The sequence below is a fragment of the Peromyscus maniculatus genome, chromosome 8, assembly GCF_049852395.1.
Source record: "Peromyscus maniculatus bairdii isolate BWxNUB_F1_BW_parent chromosome 8, HU_Pman_BW_mat_3.1, whole genome shotgun sequence".
Classification (NCBI taxonomy): domain Eukaryota; kingdom Metazoa; phylum Chordata; class Mammalia; order Rodentia; family Cricetidae; genus Peromyscus; species Peromyscus maniculatus.
The window spans coordinates 97,905,356-97,927,490 of NC_134859.1; positions in this window are offsets into that span (position 1 = coordinate 97,905,356).

Consider the following 22,135-nt stretch of genomic DNA (forward strand, 5'->3'; position numbering starts at 1 on the left):
TTATGGGAAGGTACATGTATGAGGAAAGTTCGTGGCAGGTAAATCAATATTTGCATGGGAGTTCTCCTTTATCTATAGGGTGTGAATTCCAGTACCACCAATGCATGCCTGAATCCATGAGTAGTGTTGAATGCCATATATGCTGTTTTTCTGTATATACTTGCCTACAATAGATAAATTCAATTCATAAACTGGGTATAGGAAAAAGTTACTGATAATTATTGATAGTCAAATGAGAAAATTACAACAATATGCAGTTATAAAATTCTAGCATCATTTCTTCTGTGCTTTGTAGCCAATACTAAATAAAGTAAATATTTATGTATAAGCATTCCAGTATTGTAACAGCTATTTGTACAGCAGTCACAGCTACAAAGTGCCAATATGCAGGTAGTGTGCACAGTGTAGGTACTTTGGACAAGGGAAGATTCACATCTTCAGCTGTACAAAATGGATGACGTGGAGTCTATTCATGTAATCCAAATGGTATGTGCTATGGTTTGCATATGAAATGTCTCCCTAAGACATTTTTCTGTTCAGCAGTGCTCAAAGGTGGGATCTTAATGGGTGATTAGATCATGAGGGCTCTATGGATTGACCTATTAAGGAGATCATAATTTAATGGCCTGTCTCTTCAATGATGGGGCCTAGTTGGAAGAGGTAGGTCCTCAGGAGTGTATTTTTGGAGAGGTTATATCACATCTTGGTCCACCTCTACCTCCTTCCTGGCTACCTTGAGATGATAACTTTTTTCCCTGCCTTGATGTTCTGTCTTACCATAGACCCCAAAACAATGGAGACAACTAACTGTAGAACTAAACTTCTGCAATCACAAGCTTCCTTTCTAAGTTATCTTAGTGATTTTTGTCACGGTGAGCAAAGGCTAACACAGACTAAATTGAAAGTTATGAATTGATTATGTCTGAACTCTTCCATTTAATGTTTTGAACTATGGTTGGCTGTGGGGGAATGAAACTAGAGAGAGCTAGGATCAGACTACTATCTAGAGTTATGAAGGGTGCCTCTTGTCTCTGTGATAAACTTGTTTCATCTTCTGGTATGTGTGAAGGAGACATATTCATAAAGGAGAATTTATTCTCTGTGATTAGGAAAATGTGAGAGAGGAGAGATTGTTTCTCAATTGTAGCTCAAAATAATCCTGTGACAAGTGGCACATTATGAATGACACATTTTAATGTCCCTCATGGGGGAGGGACATTAATTGCTTCAAATGAGAAGATTTATCAAACAAAGACAGGTAGGGAGTGCATTGAGAAATAGTGTCAATTCTACCTAAACTTGCACAGAATCAGAGAACATGCCTTTCCCCAGGATAACCATTTGGTGAAGTTTGGCTGCTCTGACTCTCTCGCAGTCTCCATCATTCAGAACCTGTGAGGTGGGTGCTGAACTCTGATGAGGGCTCATAGAACATTTTCTAAAATGGTTGAATTGGAGAAATGTAGAAGCTAGGTGGCGCTGGCAGCCACAGGCTGTATAAGAGCAGTCTCTACATGTCCTAACATGTTCTGTGTCCATAGACGTGAAATCTTTCTAAGGGGTCTGGTCATAGACACAGAGATGCTGATTTGAAACAAAGGAAAAATACAGAAATTCAAATCCATCACTCCCATACTGTCCAACAGTACTCATGTCTTCTGACTTAAAAGTGAAAACCCATGCAGCACTTACCTATTTGCTAAGTAGATGACTCCTGGTCCTTTGCAATTCTAATATTCTATTTGGTCTTTTTGGTTTTGCAATCACTACTGACTTGGAATTCCACAGGAAAACCAGAAGTTCCAAAATAGCACTCGGAAGAGACTTTGGGTTTAGTCCCTTTTCCATTAATGTCTATTTTCCACCAACCACATAACCTGTGCATTTGGAATATTTTCCCAATAGCATTAGCTTCCATAAACTGTAGTGCCTGTCAGGAAATAAAATTGCCTTGGTGGAAAGACCAAAATTATAGCTGAGAACACAGGAATGTCAAACCAGCCCTGACAACCTGCAGCAGAGGCGACAGTGGTGTGGGCCACATCCGTCAGGCAGGTTGACTAGAAGGAGCAATTTCCAGCCATGTCTTCTGCTCAAGTCATCACCCACAGAATCAGCCTCAGCCCGGGAGAGATTTTAAGACTATTAACAGAAGACAGGCCCACTTAAGTTAGGATGCCACTAAAAGAAAAAAAAAAGTTCCACTTTGTGAATGTGTATGAAATGTGTTTTATGGAAAGGCATATCAAATCATAACTATGTATAAATTGAACTAATGCCAATTACTGCAAATAATACTGAGGCAAAATATCAAACAAAGTGGAGGTGGAGATTAAAAGATTAATATGTAAAGGGTATCAATAGAGGGAAGACCCAAATCCTATAGCCCAACGGGTTTCATTTAATCAAGGGAGCATTCTCTCTCTCTCTCTCTCTCTCTCTCTCTCTCTCTCTCTCTCTCTCTCTCTCTCTCTCTCTCTCTCTCTCTCTCTTTGGTTTTTCGAGACAGGGTTTCTCTGTGTAGCTTTGCACCTTTCCTGGAACTCGCTTTGTAGACCAGGCTGGCCTCGAACTTACAGAAATCCGCCTGGCTCTGCCTCCCGAGTGCTGGGATTAAAGGCGTGCACCACCACCACCACCCAGCCGGAGCATTCTTTTGAGACAGCCTGAGCCTTCTATGAACTTAGAAGAGGCAGATACTATGTAAATGACCCATAAAAGGTCATGAAGTTGCTCCCCTTACCCTTTCGCTTCATGGAGATGAGCTACTGCCATGCAGCTCCCATCACTGCCTGATTTCCTGGTTATGTTTATCCCAAAGATTTTAGGAGAAAGACCACAGGCCCGAATCATCATGGACAAATTAATTAAAGCAATCAATCAATAATAATAAGCCTTTTAAATTCATGTACACAACTGCCTCCCCTTAAGGCAGGGTTCCAGAGGTCAGCTTTGGACATGGGTAAGAGTCTCATCATGCTTTTCCCTTCCCCCGCTAACATCTGTTGAAAGGAGAGATGTACAGCTGCCCATTGGTTATCTATTCTACTCTAAGTGACCTCTTATGCTCCTACAAGTAACTGAAAATGCATCTGCCCAGTATTAGTCAGGGTTCTTTTAAGGAACAGAACTGACAGGTTAATATATAGAGGGGATTTATTTGGTTTTCTTATACCATCTGGTCTGGGTAATTCAGATGGTGTCTCACACTGAAGAGGTTGAGGATCCAGTAGTTGCATCCAGTCCACAAACCTGGATGTCTCAGCCATTCCAATCTAGGGCTGAAGGCCTGGATGAGCTACTGGTCTTCAGTCTATGTTGAAAAGACTGAAGAAGCTGATTTTAGTATCAGTAAAGAAATGCAGCAGGGATAAGACAGATGAACTTGCCAGCAGTAGTGATAGCAAACAGGCAAGAAGCAAAGTTTTCTTCTTCCAAGTCCTTTTATCAGGGCTGCTACCAGAAGATATACCTGCATTTAGGGTGGGGTTTCCTGCTTCAAATAATCTGATTGGGAAAGTACCTCACAGGAGTGCCCATTGATTTACATTTTATTTCATCACAAATCTTGTCAAGTTGACAGCCAAGTTTAGCCATTGCATCCAACAACCTAGACTTAGCTGGAGTAATTTCTTTGTTTTGTCATTCCCCCCTCCCCCCTGTATGTGGGTTGAGTAGAAATAGATACCCCTAAGGACAGCCAGGCAACAATGGCATCCACAGCCATGAAGGGATATCACATAAGCAAAAGGTAGCATTCTGTTGATGTAATTTTTTTTTTTGGCCAATAAAATGTTGATGTCAATTAACTCCAGGTTGGAACAGGCTCATATGCTGGCAGATGGGGGTAGGTCACAAACTTAGAGTCATTCATTAATATCAGAAGCTCTAGGGCTTTTGTCCTAGCACTGACCAACCCAAGTTAATCTACTTGTTTCCAGGGCTATTTTACTCTTCCCTGCTCCCCAACAGCAAAGAAGTTTGCTAGAGAGAATTTCTTTACTTCATAGGTCCATCATTTTCCTTCTTCACCTACCCTGTGCAGACAATCATAGACACTTACTTGTTCCAACCTGGTAGTGTGTAGTTTAGGGGCAACTCCAGGAGAGAAGCACAAGGATGAGGAGTTCAGCTTTGCTCCTACAAAAGGAATGGATTTCAGCTTCATCTAATTAAAAATGACCAGAGTAAGTTCACAGAGTAGAAAATACAGTAGGATACAGTAAAAAATGATGGGGTTGAGCAGGACTGTTGTGAAGCATAGTTTTCTGCACATGATCTGGCTGCTGAACACAATACCAGCTCATAGAACTGGGACTGTCTGCATAAGACCCGCACTAGGGCAAGCCAACAAACATTCCAGCATGAATGAGGGAGTGGTTCCCAGCCACTCCCCTATATCTGAGAACTATTAGCAGGTGATGGCCACTGGGGGAGGCAGAGTCAGTTTTTTTTAGGGGTTTAGTTTCTCTTAGTTAACTCATGCTCCAGTGGATGCCCCCCATGACCATCCTCTAATTGGACTCAATGGGTTATAAAGATAACGAAGGAGAATATGAAGTTAGGAATGGGACATATAGGATGTCTGGGAGAAGTTGGAAGACTGGGATAGGGAGTGGATATAATCAAAATACATTGAATACATACATGAAATTCTCAAAGAGTGGATACATAAAGTGGTGGACAACACTTACTGCTGTTTGTCTGGGTCCCAGAGCAGCAGGTAGCAAGAATTCCATAGCTAAGCTTTTGTGTGTATATTCTTCAACATTCTAGATATGTGAGAACCTCTGTTAGTTTGGCAAGATGATGAGCTTGTTTATCAAATATTAAGCCAATGCTATAGTGCCCTTGGCCAGTGGCTCACAACTGTCCATAACTCCAGCTCCAGGGGAATCTGAAGCTTCTGGGGAGGGGGTTGGGGCTCCTGACTTCCAGGGCCACGAGCACTCAAGTGCACAAGCCCAGGCACATACTCATAATTAAAAATCATAAAATCAGTCGGAAGAGCAATAATTTATCTGTGTGGACATGCAGACACAAGATGGTGGCCGAAACATCAGGTTCTTCTCCTGCCCTTTGTTCCTCTGTGGGTCCAAATGAAGACTCTGCTTTTGATGGTCAAAGCAGCTTGTCGCCGGTGGCTCTCTTGCTTTGAGCACCGATCAAAGACTCTACAAAGTGAGTGTTCTGAGGACTATTAAGATTTGATTCACGATTAAAGATTGCATGCCTGATTTTGATGTCTTGATGGGGTCTCTTGTTTAAATAATCTAGTATAGAGCATGTCATGAAAGCCTTCCTGATTAGTGTGGTGGTACACATCTTTAGTTTCAGTATTTAGGAAAGAGGCAGGTGGATTTTTGGGAGTCTGAAGCCAGCCTGGGCTACACAGTGAGACTCTGTTGAAAAAAAAAAAGCCTTTCCAGCTTCATTACACAAGGAGAGATTTTCATAAAACCTACACCCAGGTGTCTTTCAAGTACTAAGGAATTGACAAAACCTTCTTGTATTATCTAAGTTGCATAACTTGGTGAGGGGCAGAATCAACTGTTGATGACACAATAATGCCCTTTTAGCAAAGGTGTTCTCAGACAGGTCATATTTAGAAATATTCTCTTTACTTAGTTTAAAGAAGTTTCATATTTAAAACATTTCTGAGGAAGTGTATTTGAATTTGTGTTAGTTTTCAGAAATTTCAAAGTTATGGCTAGAGTAAAGCTCTGATTCAAACCATGACATGGGCATTTCTTTACCTCTGCCAAGGTAGCAGATACAAAGTGATTTTTTCCCTGAGAGCTGTGTGATATTCTTGATCTTTTTCGGGGGAGTGATATCAATGCAGTTGTTACACACTGGTTAGTTCTGTCATTACACTTTCTATGCTCTTCACTCACCCACCTCCCCTAAAGGTTACTACTCGAGAACACGGTTTCTGCGTCTTCCCCAGAGCACTTTCTGGAATGAATTTTGCTATTCTCCTGGGGGAACAGACCTTGGGTATAAGGAGAAGACAGAGGCAGGAAGACTCAACTTCTGTAGTTCCCCAGTATCACTCTGTATAAAAGTGTCTGCATAGTCCCAGCCTCTCTGTCACCCAGGATGAATTCTATGCCCACATCTTTGAATGTGAACCTGACCAGTACTTCTTCACATTGGCATGATTGACATTTAAGCCACATTATTTTTGCTATGGGGGCCGTCAATACGTTTTCTGTTGCTATAGCAGAATATCTGATGCTGGACAGTTTATGAAGGAAAAATAGATCGAGGCTCATATTTCTGAAAGGTAGAGATTGAGGGTCTGCTGGTGGCTAGTAGGGGCTCATCCTGTGCCACAGCATAGCAGATTACATTGCATGAGAGGACATGAGAGTATTGTGGGAATGTCATGTGGAACCTGTAGGAGACAGAAAGGGAGCAAGGTACTGACTTAGTTTATACCACTGTTCTCATCAGACTTAATCCATCTCCACAAGGATAAAGCAAGTATGTGGGAAGGACATTAATCCCTTCAAAGTCTCTACCTCCTAACACAGCCAGATTGGTCATCAAATTTCCACATGAGCCTTGGTAGAAATAAGCCACATGGAAACCATAGCAAGGACTATCCTGTGCACTGCTGGCTATTTCCTAGTAGCCCAGTCCCTTGGTGGTGGTTACTAGCAACACAGCCTTCCTCTCATCAAAAAGTTGTCTCTAGTCCTTGTTAAATGTTGGAGGGAGAGGTTGCTACCTGTTGAGACTGACTGGTTTGTACATTTGCGATTTTTCTTCAGAAAGCCATCAAATGCCATTTATCAGCCACCCTTATTTAAGAAGCAACTTTCTTTCTAAGATTTATTTATTTTTATTTTATGTGGATGGGTTTTGCCTGCATGTATGTCTACACACCATGTAGACATACAGGTCATTGTGAGCTGCCATGTGGGTGCTAAGAAGTGAACCTGGGTCCTCTGGAAGAGCAGCCAGTGCTCTTAACAGCTGAGCCATCTCTCCAGTCCCAAGACACATCTTTCTTTAAAGTGCCTTCTTAAGTGATAACGAAGATGAGGCCACAGAAATGGTCATCAGGAGTGCTTGATGCTTGAGCATCAGCACCTGTCCAGATCTCCAGCATCCACATAAAACCTGGGTATGGCTGTGTGTATGTGTGATCACAGCACTGGGACATAGAGAAGGGACCATCTCTAGGAGTTTCCTGGCCAGCCAAACTGGATGAAAAATAGCAAGTTCCAGATTCAGTCAGAAACACATCCTCAGGGGGAAAAGGTGGAGGTCATCTGCTGTCATCCTCTGGCCATATGACTACATGTGCATACATGCCTCCAACACACACACATGCGCGTGCGCGCGCGTGAGCATACACACACACACACACACACACACACACACACACACACACACACCACACCACACCACACTAACAAAGATCTCACCTTAGCATTGTGTTCTGTCTCTAGCAGTCACTTATGTTGCAATATTGTAAGCTTAGGACATAGAATCACAGGCCCAAAGTGACTAGCTTCCACCTATTACTTACTCCTGAGGCTATTTATCATTATATGGATAAACAGATAGAAGCTATGTCATACATCGTTATAAACAGATTTTTCACTAGTGTTCATTGCTCTGAATTAACAGTGGCATAGATGGTAAGAAAGCAGTATTGCAGAGTGAAGAGAGAGGAAGGCCAAGACAGGAGCTGATGGCGAGATATACAGGACTATAGCTGGTCCAAGTAGGGAAAAAGTCATGTCAACGGCCCTCTAAGTGGATCGAAACATTCTCCAGAAATGAAAATTCAGGTATTTCATAGGTTATTTTGAATGCTTGTCCAAAATCATAGGAGAGATATATAGAATTGTGTTTGCCAAAATCTGGAGAAGGGGGAATGGAGAGCTGGGTATGAAACTCAGTTATGAAAGATAAATACACTCCGAGGACTGCCCAGAACTGTACCAACAAACAACAGGACTGCAATATTGATATGAACACATGCTTAAGTAGGTATACCTCATATTAAGTGATCTCACAAATGAAATATATAAATAGGTATGAACTTTTAGGAAGAGAATTCACATAAGAGAGTTGTTTTCTGCCCTCCTGGCTTTTCTGATAAAATAAAATAAATGGAAAGAGCCTGAAAGCTGGGCTGTCTTGGTTGGCCTTTGTTGGCTGGATTCCTTGGTGCTCAGGATCGTAAACCCCAAGCTCTGTGGAGCATGGAGATGGACAAGAAGCACCCCACTGGAGCTAGCTTTTGTTGACCAGCTGCCAGCTGATGTTATTTCATTTATTTCCTAGAATAAACGTTCATGTATGTCCTATTTACAGATGAGCACATTGAAATGATAAGAGGTAACAAATACGATGGGATGAGACTGTAAAGTGGCAGAGTTGACATTCAAGGCTGTTGTGGAGCGCTAACTCCGCTGTTATTTATTTCTTAAAAACCATTTAAAATTTGTCTGAGAATTTTATACATGAATAGTACTTCATTCCACCCCTCCCTTCCCACCCCAAACTCTCTCATACCCCTCCCCCTCTTACATTTATGATATCTTTAATTCTTATTATGTATAATCAGGGGGCTTGTCCTTCTTCTCTCAGCAGGTGTTCACTGTCTGAAGCTCTCCCTCTAGGTCTGGGGCCTTGTGAAATTCTCCTCATCCGTGTTAGCCTGTTATATTGTCCTCATGTTGCTCTTGTTCAGGTGACCCATTTTTGAGATTTCCTGTCATATACAGAAGATACTAATCTGCAGCAGACTTCCGGGTCCTCTTGCTCTACAGTCTTTCCACCCACCTTCTATAATGCTCTCTGAACCGTAAGTGTAGGGTTGTACTTTAGATGTGTTAATTTGGATTGGGTACCCTAAGGTTTGTTGTTCTCTGCATTTTGGCAGGTTGTGGATACCTGCAATGGTCTTCATTTGTTGCAAAAAGAAGTTTCTTTGCTGAAGTGGAAGAAGAGCTACGCTTATCTGTGGTACAAAGAATAAGTATTTAGAATGCAGTTAGGAATTATACTGTAAACCTCATTCTGGTTTCATGATGTCATGGGACCTATGGATTAGATGAAGAGTTTGTCATCTGGGATTCTGTGTTGATGAAAGCATTGGAAGCAGGCATCCACGTTGCTGAGATACGAAATGTCAAGCCAATATGTCAAGATTATAGACACATAACTGCCAAAGCATTTGTAGATATTGATTACATTGTAGTTACAGAGAAAAAATTTCCATCCAGAGTTTTTGTTACTTGCTACTTAAACAGATGCCCAAGCAAGGCTGATTAAAGACACAGTCACATGGCGTACTTCTAACTGAAAGAGGACTTTTAGGTTTGTATTTGTGGAGCCAGAATTTTGCTCTGACAATATTTATAACATTCACAGGGGCTGCAGAATGAATTCTAAAAATGGCAATGGAGTAACTAGAGTGGTGAATTACTTGAGAATTAGTGAAGTACAAGATTTTTGCCATTCTGTTTTTTATTGACAGGCTGAACTCAGATTCATGAATTCTCCTTCCTACAATTGTGGATCACAGTCTCGGTTTTATGGAACATGTTTAATAGTCATCCACACAGTACCACCATTTTTTGTGAATGGCATCAAGCTGTGCTCTATGATCCCCCACTTTCCATCATCCCTAGTCTCCACCCCTCCTAGTGATGCCTGTTGATCCTCCATCTTTAACTCCTCCCACATCTTCCCCCAGCTGTCTCTCAAAATCACTCTCAAATTCAGGGCACTCCTGATGCCCTGGAGAGATGGTGTCCCTGCATTTGAGCTTTTCTTGGAATGTGCATTGCTGGTGGATCTTCTGGATGTAAATAATTTACCCATTGAATTGTGCCCATACATGTCCACCTCTTTATTTCTTCCTCCTCTACCATCTCCTAGGGAAACCCGGGCCATTCTACAAGGTTGGAACTTTACCCTTGTATATTCTAGGCTTCTAACTTGCATACAGCCATACTTGTATCCCTTTCCTTCCCTCAGTCTCTTGCTAGAGTGATGCAACCTGCTAAATAAAATATCCCTAATTCAAAGAAATATTACTTATCCAGTCTTATATTCTAGCCACTTTGATCAAACACCCTCAAATTTACATGTTAGGAGAACATCCTGGGCTCCTTCCAGCTAGTTCTTCCAGATATAATTTTTCTGCCCTTATTGGCATGCCCCTGGCTGGGTCATGTTGAGAGTAACCCTGGTTTAGTAGTGGAGAACAGTGCTGAATGAAGAAAAGCCAGTTACTTTTCTCTGTAGCATTTCAACAGTTTTCCAGAAATTTTGAGGCAGGTATTATTTCCATTTAAGAAATTAAGATATTGGGGCTTTGAGGGCTTAAATAATTGGCCAAAGACCCTGTCACTAGGAAATGGCATCCACGCAGAGCAGGATGCTGGTGGGGAGGGGGATGAGAGCAGGAGTTTCTTCCATTCAATAAGACATTGATGTGGGTTTGAAACACTCTGGCTTTGGTTAACACCAGGAAATTGGAGGAGTTTGAGAATGAGAAGGTACAATTTAGTGGTAAGACACCAAACTTCCAGATGAGGCACTGGAAATGAGACCAAGGGGTGTTGAGTAGAACTGGACCATTCCAATAATTGAACACTCATGAGGGCATGGAAAGACACAGCTGCAAGAAAGGATTTGAAAACCCAGAGTTTGGTAATAATTTTGTTTGCTTTTGACATTTTCCATGTATTGAAGAACTGCAGTGTAGAATAAAGGACAATAGAAAAAAACAAACCCTAAGTTGTAGCATGTATTGCCTACCAATTTTCAAATAATAAATCTTCCCTAGAACTAGGGAGATGGCTAGAGTGGGTAGAGTGCTTGCCACGTGACCATGAGAACCTGAGTTCAAATTTTTAGTAGCCAGGTGTAGTGGTGCACATCTGGAGGCATAGAGACAGAGCCTAAGAGCTTGCTGGCCAGCCAGCCTACCATAAATGGAGAGCTCCAGACTCAGAAAGAAAAGAAAAGAAAAGAAGAGAAAGAAAGAAAGAAAGAAAGAAAGAAAGAAAGAAAGAAAGAAGAAAGGAATAAAGGAAGGAAGGAAGGAAGGAAAGAAGAAAGGAAGAGAAAAAGGAGAAGAGCAGTTGAAGAAGATACCCAAAGTTCACACACACACACACCCCATATAAACACTAACTGTGAATCATTTCCACTTTCAGTGGTATAATATAAGAATTTTTTTTTGTATGTGTGTATATCGGGAGTCTGGAAAGAGTTTACCTGTACTTTTCAGCTCAGGGTTTTCACAGGCTACAGTAAAATAATCTGTCATGCTCTGGCCACCTCAAGGCTTAACTGGGACAGCATGTGTCCCTAAGCTCAGTCATAGGCTACTGCCAGAACCTAGGTCTTCCTGTGGTTGACAGACTAAGGCCTTTTATTCTAAACTCTTTGCTTCTATAGGGAAACCTGTAACAAAGAAGCTTGCTTTATTAAAGCTAGCAACTGAGAGAGAGCCAGGGCATGGTCTTGAGAAGGAACTCAAGGTATAAAGATCGACAGTAAAAGGATAGTTTTCTTGCTGGGTGTGGTAGTGCACATCTTTAATCCTAGCATGTGGGAAACAGAGGCAGAGGCAGCAAAATCTCTATGAGTTTGGGGCCAGCTTGTTGGACAGTGAGTTTCAGGTTAGCTGGGGCTTTACAGTGAGATACTATCTCAAAAAAATTATTTTTTTTCTCTTAAGCAATGGTATTGGGTACATGCTAAAGAAGGAAACTTGATTCCTTTCTTATACCAGATGCAAAAATTAACTCAAAATGGGTAAAAACAAAATTTTGAGAGGTGAAATTATTTAATGCTTTTTGTCTATGTTTACATTATTTGTGTATATACAGGTACATGTGCATGTATGTGTATAGGCCACAGATGATAGATTCAAGTATTGATTTTAAGGCAACATTCACTTAAAAAAACAAAACAAAAAATGAACAAAAAACCCCCAGGGTCTCTCACTGGCCTGAAACTCACCAAGTAGGCTAAGGTGGTTGGTCAGTGAGTTCCAGAAATCCACCTGTTTCTTCCTACCCAGGGCTTGAATTTCTAGTGTGTCACCATACCTGACTTTTAACAATGTGGGGTTTCAGGATGGAAATCAGGTCCTTGTAATTGCAAGACAAATGCTTCCTTGAACAAGCCATCTCCCCAGTGCTCAACTCTTCTTATTAACTAAAAAACAAGAAAAACCATACACAAAAAACAAAAACAAACAAAATACAAACACAAAACAAAAGCAAAAAAAGAGAAGTATTTATTACATCTTATCAGGATACAGTTTCTCAGTTGTAGTACCCAAAATATAAATAACAAAGTTAATTAATTAATTAAATAATAAATTTGGCTTCTTTAAAATTAAGAACTTCATTGCTTCACAGTACATCCGTCAAAAGACAATTCACTGATGGAAAGAAAACATTCATAAATCATATAGTGGAACTGTATCCAAAATATTCAAGTGCTCTTTCAAGTCAATAAAAAGAACTACTTTATTGAAAATCAGCAACAATTTGAATAGACGTTCCTTTAGTCTTCACAAGGGCCTTTGTGTATATGTTAGGGCTATTAGCTTGGTGTTTTTGTGGAACTCCTTACAGTGTGACCTGGTGTGCCTCTGACTCTTTTGCCTGCTCTTGGGACTCTTTTTCTTCTTATTGGGTTGCCTTGTTCAGCCTCACTATGAGGGCTTTTTCGTTGTCTTATTGTATCTTGTTTTGTTGTGTTTGGTTATTGTCTCTTGGAGGCCTGCTCTCTTCTGAAGGGCAAAGGAAGAGTGGATTTGGGGGATAGGGGAAGGAGGAGGGAGCTAGGAGAAGGGGAGGGAGGGTAAACTGTGGTTGAGATGCATTGTATGAGAGAATCTATTTTCAATAAAAAAACATAATCTGCACATGATCAATACATAACATCACAAGATTTTCAAACTCATTCATTATTAGAGCAATGAGAGTCTAAGTAAAATGAACTACCATTTACATAGATCAGAATGGATACAATGAAAATGACAGCTGATAAAGTGAGTTAATATGACTATGGAGAAATCGGATGTTCATATTGGCATAGAGAGACTATAAAATAGAGCACTTGCTTTGGCTAAAAGCTTGTCAAAAATAGTTAAACACTGAATTACCATATGATCTAGAAACTCTACTCCCAAGGAATGGAAAGGTGAAAATGCATGTCCATAGAAATACCTGTGCATGAATATCCATAACATTATAATAAAATGCTTGAGACAATCCAATGATCTATTGGCTGATGAATGGAGAAATAAATTTATGCTATATGTAAACACGAAAATATTAACCATAAAATAATGAAGCATGCCACAGCATCAAGAGTTGAAAACATTTTGCTAGGCGAGAGGATCCATGTACTCTCTAATTCCATTCATATGAACTCTTCAGAATAGACAAATACACACAAGACAATTCACTCATGGTGGATGGAGTTGAGGCAACAGGGGCAAAAAAGAAGTGAGTGTCAATATCTGTGGCTTTCTGCTGGGGGTAAATAAAATGTCTGTAATTAGATGACGGGGCTCAATGAACAAGTCTGTAAATCTACTAAAACCCATTGAACTATGTATATGGAAAGGCTGATTTCAGGGCATGGGAACTAACATTTCACTGTAGTTATTACCTATATAAGAAATCTTACACAACTGTCTCGCTATGCAGAGGGCCTAGTCCAGTCCCATGCAGGCTCCACAGCTGTTGATCTAAATTTCCTGAGTTCCCACTAGTTTGGTTTTGTTGTCTCTGTAGGTTTTCCCATCATGATCTTGATGCCCTTGCTCAAAGAATCCCTCTTCTCTCTCTTCAACTGGACTCCTGGAGCTTAGTCTGGTGTTTGGCTGTGGATCTTTGCATTTGCTTCCATCAGTTACTGGAGAAAGGCTCTATGATGACAGTTAGGGTCAGAATCTACCCCTGGTGCATGAGCAGGCTCTTTGGAGCCCACTACCCATGATGGGACATCTCGTACATACCACCTTGAGGCAGGGGGAGGGGCTTGGACCTGCCTCTACTAAATGTACCTCCCCATGGGAGGCCTTACCTTCTTGTAGGAGAGAATGGGGGATGGGATGAGAGAGGAAGCCTGGGGGGATGGGAGGAGGGAAGTGGGGGGGTCTTTGATTGGTATATAAAATGAATAAAAATTTTTTCTTAATAAAAAAAGAAATCTTACTTTTTATGTTTTATCTCTTCTGGGTTTCATGCAAACAATAGCCTGGCTTATGGTAAAGTTCACATACCAACATATTCTACTTGAAGCATTTAACTATTGGCATTCTGTTCTGTGTTTCTTAGTTACTATATTATATGGGGTTGAGTGAGCCTGACTCATACTGACTAAGCCTATTACATCAGCTTAATTATGTATCACGTAAAGAGTAGCTGAGTTCATTCAGCACGGAAGATGTGTGGGACAGGAAAAGATAATGTTCTTTGTTTTTTAATTTGTTTGAGTTTTCTTGAACCTTCTAGTCCCAAAGAGATGTAATCTGATAAATATAACTAGATAAGATATTAACACTTTTTTTTTGTATAAATTTAAGCAAAAATGCAATCCTAACACTCAAGCCCTACATTTTCAATTCCATTGCTAAAAGTGGAAACAATTGTTTCCTGGGCACTGAGTCAGATGTGTTTAATATATTTTGAAACGTAAGAAATATAATGACAAAATTAAAAAAAAATCCCTCAAAGAGGAAATTACAGCACATAACAGCTTATTTTTTGAGTTGGAAAATTTCTGCTAAGTTCAGAGCAGCTGGGGAGAATGGCAAGTAACGAAACTAGGCAGATTTATGGGGCCCACACATGGCAATATTTTTGTGTAAAATTAGTCAAAATCATTATACTTGTAGATGAAGAAATGGATTCCAACAAGCTTGCATTTTTTTTTTTAAAGAATGATCATATTTGGTCTAAGTGAACTGGAAGAACTGAGCAATTTATTGGATTAGCTGATCACCAGCATTGTAATTCATATTAAAGTTTGGGGAAACCTGCCAAGCACTGACTCTCAGAAGATTAGGATAATAATACATTGATTTCCAATGAGTAGAATTCAACCCACATTGCACTCTGCCTTTCTATCCAAAGAACAGAGGGGAAATGGGCCATTAGAAGAATTTTCCACTGAAATGTTTTTGTTTTGTCTTTAGGCATTATACTAAAATATTTTGATAATGGATCAAGTAGATATAAATGTATTCCATTTTAAGAAACCCAATGCATAGTAGTTCAGTTAAAAAATGTTATCAAGAGAAATGGTTGATTTCAGGTTGCTACATCCAGCAGGGCTCCAGGGACAGACCTGACCAAGGTAGTAAGACAATGAAGAAAAGACACACAGAGACATTGCAGGCAGAAAGCTGGGATCAGGTGGTCTGAGCTCTTGGCTGGAGAAACCACAGCACCCTGGAAGGGCAGCATATTTATTATATAGAGTTGGACAGAGAGGCGGGGTTATTGTATACAGATAAACAAGAGGCAGAGTTTGTGCCATATATCTGGATCAAGGAGGCAGGTTTAGCTAATCCAAGTAGGAAAGATCTCAGCAGGCAGCAGTCTTCAGACCATAAACATCCAGGCCAGGAATCCTGAAAGCTATGGTGTACAGATTGTCAACACTCAACAAACTTGGTCCCCCAAGGAAAGTTTTTACCATGCTTCTGAACTTTACCCCAGGAAGAAGGCTTCACTATTCCTCCACAGATCTTAATCTCTGGGGTCTTTGGCTCAGCTGGCTTATGTCAGCCACACACTGAGGACTTCTCTAATTTAGGGCTTTCTGTGTTCCATACTAGAATGGGCACAGAGACATTTTATTAGAGCATAAAGTAAGAACCTCCTCCCCCCCAACACGCACAGTGTGCATACATACAAAAATGTGTGTATGTATGTAATTTCTTATTATGAGGACTCAAGTTCTTATTTGAGCAGGCAGGCTATCATTAGCCAAATTTCAAGCAATCTGAGCACAACGATAATAAGTCCAATAGTAAACATAAGAAACAATAAAACATTAGGTAAAGGGAACTCATAAATTTATATCATAAATGAATAAAGAGAAGAGAAAGGGAGGCTCTTAGCAACTAGAAAATGTCAAAAGTAGGGGCTGAAGAGATAGTTTAGCAGTTAAGAATATTTGTTGCTCTTGCAGATGACCTAGGTTTGGTTCCTAGGACACACATGGTAGCTCACAACCATCTGTAACTCTAATTCTGGAGGATCTGACAACTCCCTCTTGCCTCGGTGGACAACAGACACACATGGTACAAAGACACATCCCAGCAAAACACTCATATACATAAAATAAATTAATTAAAAAAAATCACCCAAAGCTGACTAGCTTGTTTGGGGCAGTATTGTAGTTGGGAATTTATCATTTTGTAACATCATGGTACAATCTGAATCAGATAGATTCTAACTAGATAACATTTTGATGAAGGACAAAATATTTATACGATTTAAAGTGTCTGACCACAATTTTACTTCAATCATGCAATATGAAGAAATCAAGCTGGTACTCATCTGAAAGCTTCATTGCTACAGGTTAGCTTTCATGCAGTTGGAAGGCTGTATGAATGCTACTCAAGGATAAAAATAGTCACCAAATTACCCATCTGTCAATCTTGTGGGCTACAAAAAGTATCTAGCTACGACCTGGCAAGACATTGGTGCAGCAGTATCACAAATGTCATGGGAGTAACCAACCACTTTCCAACTGAAGGTCGGGCCTTCTCCACAAATGAAACCCATACCTGATACTGTTATCATATTAAAAGAAGCCAAAAAGTGGGAGAGCTTATGGAGAAAAGGAAATTCTTGCATACTCTTGGTGGGAATTTAAATGAGTACAGCCATTATGGAAAACAGGATGAACATTCTTCAAAAACTTGAAACAGAAAACTTGAAACAAGGTTAACATTATTCAGCACTCTTGGGTGTATCTTCAAAAAAATGAAATCAATATGAAGAAATATCTGTACACCCATGTTTGTGTTTATTGCAGCATTATTCACAACTGCCAAAATAAAAAATCAAATGGATGAATAGGTCAAGACTATATCAATATCACATCATATATGTATATATACATACACATATATACACATATTATCTGTGTATGTGCATGTATATGTATAATGGAATACTATGCAACTTTAAGAAAGTAGGAAAAGTTTTTTTTATAGCACCATGGATAGATCTGTTAGTTGCTGTAATCAATGAAATATGGTAAACATACAAATCAAAATATCACATAAAATTATTTACATATGAAATTTTAAAATATTGAACTCATAGAAATCGAGAGGAGAACAGTTTTTATCAAGAGTTGGTGTGAGGAGGATTTGGAAGATATTGGTCAAAAATATAAAACTTCAGTTATGCAGGATGAGTAAGTTCAAGAGGCATATTTGACAATATAGTGACCATAGTTAATAAAAATAAAACCATTAAAAAAGGTAAAAAGTCAACACAATATCTGACCTTCAAGTGTATCCTCTATTGGAGTAGCGAGGGACAGTATAGTGCAGGACATTACTTGGTAAAGTGATGAAACTGGAGTACCAAGTATAAGTTAAGAGGAAAAACAGTTGCTGACATCACATTTGTCAAAGTGGGAAATGATTTGGTCATATAACAGAAAATTCTTATTCATAGGAATTACCCCCTGAAATAGTCCCAGGCCAAAGGCCATGCTACAATTAATTTATGATCATATATTTCAGAAAAATATAGATCTAGCTAAGTAGCTAGATGCATAGTTAAGCAATATTAGTGACAGAACAGATAAGATAAAATGGAAAGAATCTGAATAAATAGTATATGGATATTCTCATATTATTTTTATTTCCATAATTTATCTGTAAGTGTGTAGTTGTTACCAAGTAAAATGTTAAAAATATATCATTGACCTGGGGAATTTTTGTTTTACTTGGCAAGAGACAGCTTGCTTGTAAAGAACTCAGCAAAATGAATCCTTGGTGTGGGAAATCCACCAGTGTTTTTCAAATGTGATGACTGCACAAATTGAAATTTGAATATGAGTTTTAAATTACATAGAGAAGGAAAGGCAAAAGGTGAATTTTATTTCTGCTGAGGGTTATCTGGTTCTAAGAAAAACAAACTCAGGTTAGCCAAAGGGAAATTTTTTGTAAGAAAAAAAAGGGAATTTCAATTGTGGGAAATCCTATCATCTCATCTTTATTCTCTCCCCACCACTCCTCCCGTTCTCTTGTGTGGTCAACTCTGGTAAGAACTGTAGGGTCACCACAAAGAAAAATAAAGCAACTCTTAGCAAAACCCACGAAGACTTCCAAATGAGAATACATGTTCTGTGTAGGTACTACAGCATTTATTTTTTAACATGGAGATTATAGAACACCTGACCCTTGCTCTTTGGTGAAGAAGTTAATTTGAAGTTTAGTTAGGCTATGATGAGAATTTGATTGTATCACACTGTACAGACTGGGAAAGACTGTAGAGAAACAGGAATAGAAATGGGCTATATTTTAGATTCAATTGTCAAACTCCAAACATAGTGAGTTGAATTGGAGACAGCAGTATCAATAAGGAAGTAGAGAAGGGATAGATAGGAACATTTTTATGCATTTGTATGATAGGGTCTCTCATTCTGTAGCCCAGGCTGGTCTTGAACTTACGATCCACCTATCTCAGCCTTCTTCTTAAGAATTAAGAATTAATTAACGTGAAGAATTAATTAATAAATGTTAGAATTAATGGTTATTATGGTAATTTTTTTCTAAAGGGACATAATACACACTGACACACATATCTAGGGAACCCACAACAGACTAAAGTACAGCTTTGTGACCCAAGTTTATTGGAGTTACTTACAGGGGTATAGGTGAGGGATTATTTACAGTAGTGGGGACGACTCAAAAGTAGCTGCACCCCTGGAAACCCCACCCTAATAGGGACAAGAACTCATGAAAGATGCAATCTCGGGGTGCCATGTATGGCTTATAGATACCTCAACAAGTCAAAGAATCTCTTTCAATTGTTTGCTGAGGGACCCCCATGAATCCCTTGTTTCATTTCCCCAGGCTTGATGTTTATTTATTTCCCAAGACACATGAGACTCACATCTTTTCTGGAGGAAATGTTTGAAATCTAAGGGAATTGGCAAATAACACTAACATGAATCACCTTGCCTAGCAAGACAATGAAGACTTTTGGGTACAGTTGACAAGTCTTAATGTTGGACTGATGGTGGATGACTGAGGGAGAAGTGTTCAAGGCCGCCTTCTGTTTCCAGCAGGCATGAACATGAGACTATTTAAGGAAATTGAAAACCTTAGAGGAGACATTATTTGGGATGGAGAAGAAAGGTTGTAAATTCAATGTGGGCCTCTTTTTAATTTGATGAACTCATAAGGTAGACTGGTGGATGCTGGGGACTCACTGGCCAGCCAGTGTAAATGAAATGGTAAGCACCAGGTTCAGTAAGAGACTGTCCTATTTCATTTCTATCGCTGTGAAAAACTACTCTGGCAAAAATCATCTTGGGGGAGAAAGGGATTTATTATTATAAGCTTATAATCTCAGCTTACAACAGTCCATCATAGTGGGGAAGTCAAAGGAGGAACTTCAAACAACTAGTTTTATCCACAATTGAGAACAGAGAGAAATTAACCATGCATGCTTACTTGCTTGCTGGTACTCAGCTGAATCTTTTCATCTTTAAACCATTCAGGACCTCTTACCTAGGGAATGGTGCTGCCCAATATGGGCTAGGTCTTCTCACATCTATTAACTTTATTAGGATAATGCCAGCAGACTTGTCCACTGTCCATCCCAATGTAGCTAATCCTTCATTGAGACTCTCTTCCCAGGTGATTCTAGGTTGCCAAGTTGATGCAATGAAATACCAAAACCAATCCTGTTTCAAAATATAAGGCAAAGAATGCTAGAAGAAGACTCCTGACATCTATTTCTAGCTTCCATACATGCATGCACAGGTAAGAACACTTAAACACACACACACACATACACACACACACACACACACACACGATAGTACTGTCTGCTTTTGAAAGGCTCAGAGGATTAATTTAACCTGGTTGGCTCTTACTACATAACTTCTCATCATATTTACACATTCACATGGATCAAGGTCAGATGACTGGATATCACAAGGGCAGGAATCATTGAGGGTCAGTTTTAGAATTCTGCTACCACACAGGCAGAGAGTCCCTGCTGCTTCCTTCTCCCCACACTTCATGCCTTTTAACGATGTCATTCTCAGAGAGGAAAGAGTGCTTCTGGGGGAATGATCCATTGACAGTAACATCATCAGCTTTCTCAGAAAAGAGCCTACACTCTTTCAAAGTGGAAAAATCCTCGATGATTGTACAGCATGCTTTCCTGAGACACCACAGCTGGACAGCACAGCTGTCTTTCTGGGAAGAGGGACTGCTCTGGTCTACATGGAAGGCCACCCAGGGTAGAGTACTTCCACGTGAGAATCCCAAGAAAAAGAGCAACACCATGAACATGGCATCGAGTTTTACCACAGCTGCTTGCTGTGTCTCCCAGAGAGATCAAGACAAACTTTTGTCCAGAGAGTGAGAGATTCTGAGGCTGGTGACTAAGGGAGAAATGACTCTGAGGATGAGCAACGTGAGGGGGTTGCTGCCCAGTGTCCCAGTGAGTTCTCAGCTCATTGCCCTTTTGAGTTGTACTATGATGTCCTTCCTTTGCAAAAAGTAAGGGGACAGCAACATGAAGGATGTAATTAAGAGGACAGACAGCTTCTGAGAGTCCGAGCCCTGGACTCTTTGGCTTTCAGAGTTGCAAAGCCTTCAACAGGCCAAGAAGCATCAGGCAGAATGAATGGAAAGCCTCTGATGAGTATGCTATGAGCTGCGAAATTGCAAACAGACTTGGCATGCTTCCTCAGGAGCCCAGCAGAATTTGCACATCGCTCAGTGTTAAAACTCATGGGACAGCAGGCACTCGTTTCTTTGGAATGGGCTTTGGCATCCAGAAACTCACCATCTGCCTCTTTTTGGCTATTTCTGATCCCAAGGGAGGGACTTTGTTGTTGTGTCTGTGTCCTGTGCCTCTTTTGTAGTAGAGAGGAATCAGGCAAGCAGCATCGAGGGCTGTCTTGAAGTCTTGAAGAATAGAGAGAGGCAGATCTCCACATGCAGGGCGTTTGCATCCAAAGGCTTTGATACAGTCAGGCCTGAGTTCAAGCTCTGACTCTGTCATCTGCGATCTGGGTGATCTTAAACACGTTGCTTTTTCTTTGTGAGCCCCAATTAGCTCACAAAGTTTCTTGTCTGCAAAAGGGGTATGTGGGTGGGAATAATGTCTATAAGCTGTGGAAAGCAATGGACTGAGAATAAGGGTTTAATAAATAGAAGAATGTACCACGTTGGTGGTGTCTCATCCTTCTGTCAGGGAACCTGTTGGCTGCAAACACAACTGTCCTTCCTTATTCCCCATGCTTTGTAGAGCGTGTCTCCTAATATGTACAATGAAAGGCCAAACCACTTGTTTTCCTTCTTACTTCAAGATATAGGGGAATGACCTGCACCTGGTTTGTATCTGCTGCTTTGAAACTAAAGGAGGTACGATATAATAGCTGAAATGATAGCTGAGAAGGAGAGGCCTGAACACAGAAGGTTTCTCCTTTAAGATATCTGTAGTCTGCAGAAGAAAGAGAAATGGAAATAAGTCAAGTTTAATGGCCCATGACCTTGCTGAGCTTGTCCAAAAACTCTCTGTCTTGAGATGGACCAAGGAAACAAACCAGCCCTGAATCTCAGTGGCTTTCAGAAGCAAAGTTTAATGGTTTTGTTCACACTGGAACGGTATGGATTTTATAGAGAATTTGATCCATGTCTCTTTTCTCTAGAAATCAGGTGTTTGGAACAATATCTTAAGTACGGTAGGTTTAGGGAATCACACACTGTAGAGCTCTAGCTTGTGTCCATGGGACAAAAAAAAAAAAAAGAATTTCTAGGGAATATAGACCAGCAGTTGTCAAACTATGGATTGTGACCCCTTGGGGTGGGGGGAGTTGTCAAACAACCTTTTCACGGGGTCATCTAAGA